The sequence below is a fragment of the Otolemur garnettii genome, unplaced genomic scaffold (genome assembly GCF_000181295.1).
Source record: "Otolemur garnettii isolate 467f Iridium unplaced genomic scaffold, OtoGar3 scaffold00030, whole genome shotgun sequence".
Lineage (NCBI taxonomy): Eukaryota > Metazoa > Chordata > Mammalia > Primates > Galagidae > Otolemur > Otolemur garnettii.
The window spans coordinates 12,330,018-12,336,870 of NW_003852425.1; positions in this window are offsets into that span (position 1 = coordinate 12,330,018).

Here is a 6,853-nt window from a genome sequence, read left to right on the forward strand (position 1 = left end):
GTGATTGGATGACCCTGACTGTCTCCCGTGAGGACACTGTGATTGGATGACCCTGTCTCCCTTGAGGACACTGTGATTGGATGACCTTGTCTCCCGTGAGGACACTGCGATTGGATGACCCTGTCTCCCAGGAAAATCCTTAATTCATCCTTTATGTTAATGTAGCAACAAGAGCATCAGGTATAGAATGTCTGAGAAGTTAAAGTAAAAATGCTCCATCTATCAAGGTCTAAAGTGAATCAAAACAGGGAATGGAAAATAATACATATAAAGTAATGAGAAAGTATGTAAATGAGGAATGACTGGGAGGTTTTCCTGACAGAAAAGTTGATGTGCTTTCCATTAATTAAAAAGAAAATTAAGCCCACACTTTCCAGGGAGGCTTTTAGAAATAAATGTCAAAAATGAAATATGCTGTTTGGGTGCTCGCTCTCAGAAACAGGGAAATCCAGACGATGCCGCACGTAACAGTTATACCCAAGTGTAAGACTTTATATGCGGGAAGTCTGCTGCTCAGACACAGCTCACAAAATATTTGTTTGACTAGAACATGGTTTTTAAAATATGCTGACAATTAAAATGCAGGTATTTCACATGCAAATCCAAAATGTTGAGTTTCCTTAAACAATGTCAATATCTGGAACACTGGCCCCAAGCCCTGGACGTGCACATTTCTGTCCGCGGCATCGTGGTGGATTTCTCATCGCCCAGCCCGGTGCTGAGTCCTCGTTCCCACACAGCATCGTATTTCCTTGCTTGCTTTTCTTCTCATGGAACAATCAAAAATGAAAAATGAAGGAGAGGGTTTCATGTTTTAAGGAAAATGAGAGAAGTGCTTTTTAGTGGAGGTCAGTATTTTTACTTTTTAATGTATGCAGCGTTTGTGCCCAGAAAGTCAAGATAACTTTGTTGTTAATCCAGCCAAATTTCTTCATTTATTTTTTCCTGACAGTTTTCTATTAGCTTTTTGATTTGGAAATACCTCATTTTAGAAGTTTCAAACAGGAATTTTGGTCCTGGTTAGGGGCAGAAATGGTGTAACACTAACTAAATTCTCGATGCTAAGGACCTGCCCAGCAACTAGAAGAGAATTAACAGTAAAATCCCAATGAGGACATTTTCAGTACAATGAGCAGTCAGAGAAAACCCAAAAGTCTGATGAGTATTGAATGATAGGAAAGGAACCATGTAGGAAGCCTGTGCAAGGGACAGTGGCTCTGTGAGGAGGAGGAGGGTGTTGAGAGGCTTGTGGTGGTGACACAGAAATCTCCACTGCAACCACAGCCACCTCCAGCAAACACTCATGCTGGAACGGGAGACGCGCCCTGATGGGAACAACTCTGAGCAAGATCAATACGGTAAAATGAACGCAGTACTACAAAGACAAATGCTGTCAACCATTGATGGAGAAGGCTTTTGAGACACATGAGGGATACAGGATTGTTAAGAAAAGTTATCATAAGCAAGATTAGGTTTATGAGGCTTAACAGCCTGAAATACCCTATGTTAGGACAGAGACATCAAATCCTATAAGCCAACATCCCAAATCCCAAATCTAGAAAGCTAGGGTCCTCTTAACCATATCATTACTGCTGCAGCGATCTCCTACTCCAGGAAAAGATATATCTCATTCAAATATGGGTAATAAAAATTTAAGTTTCCATTAAAATATTATAAGAAATGAGTGCAAAAAATAGCACTTGACCACAGATGACGGCAATAACCAGCAAAACACTCAGACAGATCCACCAACTTGAACATGAGGAAAGGCAACAGAAACCAAGTGAGCCATTGGTGAAGCATTTATATCTATAAATTAAAATTCTAAAACAAAAGTACAAAAGCCAATGAAAACAGGATCAGATAACAGGAGGTGGTGGACTGGCTTTAGGAGGATGTGGAACACAATAGCAGAACCGGAGAAAAAGGAAAAAGAAATGGAGAGTTGCTTCAGGAGACCCATTATAGAAATGAGGACTGAATTCTCAGGAAGGGGAGAGGGAGGCAGATACCAGGGAAAGCAAGCAGAATCAGTAGGATAAATGATCAGAGAAAAAATCCCGAAGGACAGCCAGAGATGAGTCAAAACGTGCACAACCAGAATCCCAAAGTTCAAGGCCAAGACAATGGAACAAATTAATAGTAAAAATCATAGCTCATGAAAACTTTTTTCTAAGCTCAGGGAAGAATGGAGTGCCTATATTAAAGGAAACCCTGTTTTATGTGGGAGAATTGATCTAGATTCATCCAGAATAAGAAAATCACATCAGCTGTGGCTCTAGGATTGAAGGGCAAAGCATCTGTAATAGACTCAAGAAAAGATCCTGAGTCACAAGGAACGAAGATTGTACAGCCAATGCAGGGGTCATGCAGATGTGGTGGCTCGAATCAAGCAGTTCGGAATACATAGAGACTCAAGGAATTATTTTCCTAAGATCTACTAGATAGTAAGGTCTGTTACGAATGTAAAAACATTTTGTTGATTTTGTTCCTCAGTGATTTTGGATTGTTTTTGTGTAGATTATGTTAGGAATTAAACAAAGTAAATATTATGTCTTATTAAATATGGGAAACTTTTTGCAATGTTCTCAGCAATTTTCAAATAATGGACAGTTTAGACTAAGTATTAATTTATAACATATTTTTCTTTCTAAATTGTATTACTATAAAAATAGTCTTCTTTTTTGTCTCGTTCTTTCCTTAGGCTGCCTGCTCTGACTTTTTGCTTATATACTACTTCAGTTGTATTTTATGAATCTTCGTATGTGCCCATCTAACTATCTTTGGTGTTTGATTATATTAAAATTTTAATTTCTACTAAATCATTTGTGGAATTATTTTAAGCACCAAAATTTGTTTATTTAATATTTTAGACCATTTCTTTTTGAAAAAAATCAAGGTCAGTCCTGTAGCCTGGATAATTTTCACACTATGAAATATACTGATGCTTTTCTTTTGAAACCATATTTAAGGTGAAAGGAGTTTTGGGTCTTGTCCTAGTACCTTTCACCATAAACCAAGATATTCACATGAAAAAAAAATCACTTCAGGTGAACTGACAAGCATTTAAAATGATCTACATATCAGTATCTATAAATACATTGATAGATAGTCTTCTCCAAGTTTGCAATGTTTAAATGAAAAGCAAGAAGACCTTCAAAATAATTAGATTTACTGCTAAAACAATATTATATAGTATGAAAACTTTCCTACAGAACACATAGGCCAGACAGCTAAATTTTATGAAATGTCCTTTTACATGTGTATCTAAGATCACAGGGAACAAGGGATTGAAATCTCACAGAGGGCTGGAGTCCAAAGTGGTGAGCTGATTGGAAGCAATACAGCATGTGACCTTCGGGTCATGTTGATGCAAGTAATAAGAGGGTTATATTTTATCTGATGTTTGAAAAAAAGTAAAAACATCTTCACCAGAATAAGATGGATATTTGCTATTAAGAACTAGCCTGTTCAAGAGAAGTGTGTTACAGAAGTATACCCTTCATAAAAGTGTAGACTAGAAAAAAAGTCTGCACGGTTGCTTTTACCCTAGGAAACTCTTCTCTCCCTTACCCAGGAGCAAATGCATAATCAAAGGCCCTTTATATGTAAGGCATACATCAGAGATTTGTGGGTTTGGTTCCATTATACCTATAATTAATTATAGCCCAAGAATATGGGGAAAGGGGAGAGGGAGGGGAAGGGAGGGGGACAGCTGGGTGGAGGGAGGATGATTGGTGGGATCACGCCTATGGTTCATCTGATAAGGGTACATGTGAATCTTTCTAAATGTAGAACGTAAATGTCTTAACACAATAACTAAGAAAATGACATGAAGGCTATGTTAACCAATTTGATGACAATATTTCAAATTGTGTATAAAAACAGCACACTGTACCCCATGATTCTATTAGTGTACACAGATATGATTTAATAAAAATACAACTATAATCAATTAAATATCTCAATAAAATGAGTCACACAAACTTTTTGGTTTCCAAGTCCCTATAAAAGTTATATGTACAGTATACCACATTCTGTTGAGCGTTTAATAGCAATAGTATGAAAAAACAATGTACATGTCTCTATTTAAAATGCTTTACTGGTATATGAGGCTAAGAACAAGCTGAGCTTTCTTCTGCTGGTGGAGGGCCTGACCTTGAAGTTGAAGGCTGGTGACTGAGCAGGGCAGTGGCTGCTAAATGTTCAGTGGCTGCAGCAATTTCTTGAAATAAGACAGCGATGAAGCGGCTGCATCAATTGACTCTTCCCTTTGCAAAATATTTCTCAGTGGCATGCAATGCTGTTTGATGGCATTTTGTCCAGGGTAGAATTCTTCAAAATTGGACTTAGTCCTTTCAAACCCAGCTACTGCTTGTCAACTCAGCTCCACAATATTCTAAATGTTTTGTTGTCTTCTCAACATTGTTCACTGCATCTTCACCAAGAGTTGATTCCATTTCATCTGAAGAAATCCACTTTCTCATTCATAAGTAATTTCTCATTCCTTCAAGTTGTGTCACGAGATTGTAGCAATTCAGTCCTTCCTTCAGCCTTTTCTGCCAATTCTACTTCTAGAGTTGGAATACAACGTCTTGTAAATTCCCATTAACACAGATATTTTGGGTTCGTTTTATAAATCAGAAATGCTCTTAGTGGTATCTGGACTAGAGAATCTTTTCCAGAAGATTTTCAATTTACTTTGACCACATCCGTCAAAGAAATCACTATCTCTGTCACTTATAGCCTCACAAATGTGTTTCTTTAGTAATCAGATTTGAAACTCTAAATTTCTTCTGATCCATGGGCTGCAGAATAAATGCTGTGTTAGCAGGGATGAAAATAACATTAATCTTTTTTTATAACCCATCAGAGCTCTTGGATAACCTGGTACATTACTAATATGCAATAAGATTTGAAGGAAATAGGTGGACTTGAAAAATTCAATATAGAGCAGGCTGTAGACAGACTTACTGTCATTGGAGTTTTTTCTAGAGCACAGGCAGAGTACAGTGGATTCTTAAGGGCCCTAGATTTTCATAATAGTAGATGAACTTTGGCTCCAATTTAAAGTCACCAGCTGCATTCACCCCTAACAAGAGAGGCAGCCTGTCTTTTGGAGTTTAGAAGGCAGGCATGGACTTCTCCCTTGTTTGGGGAGTCCTAGCTGGCATCTTCTTCCAATATGACTGCTGAGTCTCCATTGAAGATCTCTTGTTTAGTGCAGTCACCTTCATCTATGACCCCGGGAGACCTTCTGGATAACTTCCTGTGGCTTCTGCATCAGTACTTGCTGCTTCACCTTGAACTTTATGTCATGGGGATACTGCTTTTTAACACCCTCATGAACAAGCGTCTGCAGCTTCCTCACCTCCCTCAGCTTTCATAGAATTAGACCCTTTCCCTGATTAGACTTTGGCTTTAGGGAACATGACAGTTATGTTGGTCTTCTATCCAGATCATTCAAACTTTTTGCATATTGGTGATAAAATTATTTCACCTACTAATCATGCTTTCCTTCGCTGGAGCAGTACTTCCCTCGGGAACTTGTCCTCTGTCTTCACAACATGGTAACACTTTGACGCAAGAAGCTCAGCTCATGGTGTCTCTCAGCTCTTCACATGCCTCCTCACTAAGCGTGGTCATTCCTAGCTTGTGACTAAAAGTGTGAGACATATGGCTCTTCCTTCCACTTGAGCACTTAGAAGCCATCGTGCACTTATTAATTGGCCTGATTTTAATATTCGGGTGTCTCAGGGAATGGGAAGGCCCAGTGAGAGGGAAAACATGTGGGCAGTCTGTTGGTGGAGCCGTCAGAACACGCACGCTTATCGATTAAGTTCATTGTCTTCTATGGGCATATGTCACGGTGCTCTAAAATAATATGAACATCAAAGGTCACTTATTACAGACAGTCACAACAAGTCAATAATAATGAAAATGCCGACAATATTGTGAGGTTCGCTGACCCATGACACAGAGACACCAAGTGAGTACTGCTGCTGGGATGTATGGCGCCGACGGGTTTGCCCGACCCAGGAGCACCACAAATATTCCACTTATAAAAACATAGTGTCTGTGAAGGGAAATAAAGCAAAGCTTGGTTAAATGAGGTGTGCTGCTACATAAAATGCCATTTATAATAGCAACAATCATTACAAAGTGTCTCAATAATGCCAACAATAGCTATGTAACACTTGTATGGAGTACATTAAAAACCTCATTGAAAGGCATTTAAAATAAATACTATATTGAAATACAGAGCACATTTATGGGACAAAAATCAGTGTCCCAAATATGTCAAATGTTTTCATGTTAATTCGTAATTCCCCATAATCTTCATATTCTTTTTTTAACGTAGAAAGGAAATTCTCACCATTATATGGAAAAGCAACTGGCTAAGAGCAGCCAAGAAAATTTTTTAGAAGAACAATTTACCAAGGCTTATCCTAGCAAATATTGTTATATAAAGCTAAGTATTTTGCACACAAAAAAGGTTTTACAATAATTAGTTATCCACACCAAACATAATAAAAATCTAACAGCATATCATAGATAATAGACTGGAATGAGTTGATAAAATTATTATACAGAAGAATATATGGCTTCTTTGGGAAGAATTTTTAAACAAGACACAAAAATAAATATCCTTAAAAACTAGTAATTCTAATTCACAAAATTGGTATGAATTGGAGAACAATTTGGGAATTTTAACAAATTTGAAGATACAGTCAACATAGGCACAGTCATGCTATCCTCAAGCTCCAGACCACAGAAAATCTTTTTGTACCAGGAGACATAGATAGGCCAGACTCTTTCTATAACCAGTATTTTTAAATAGTGGAAAAAAAAT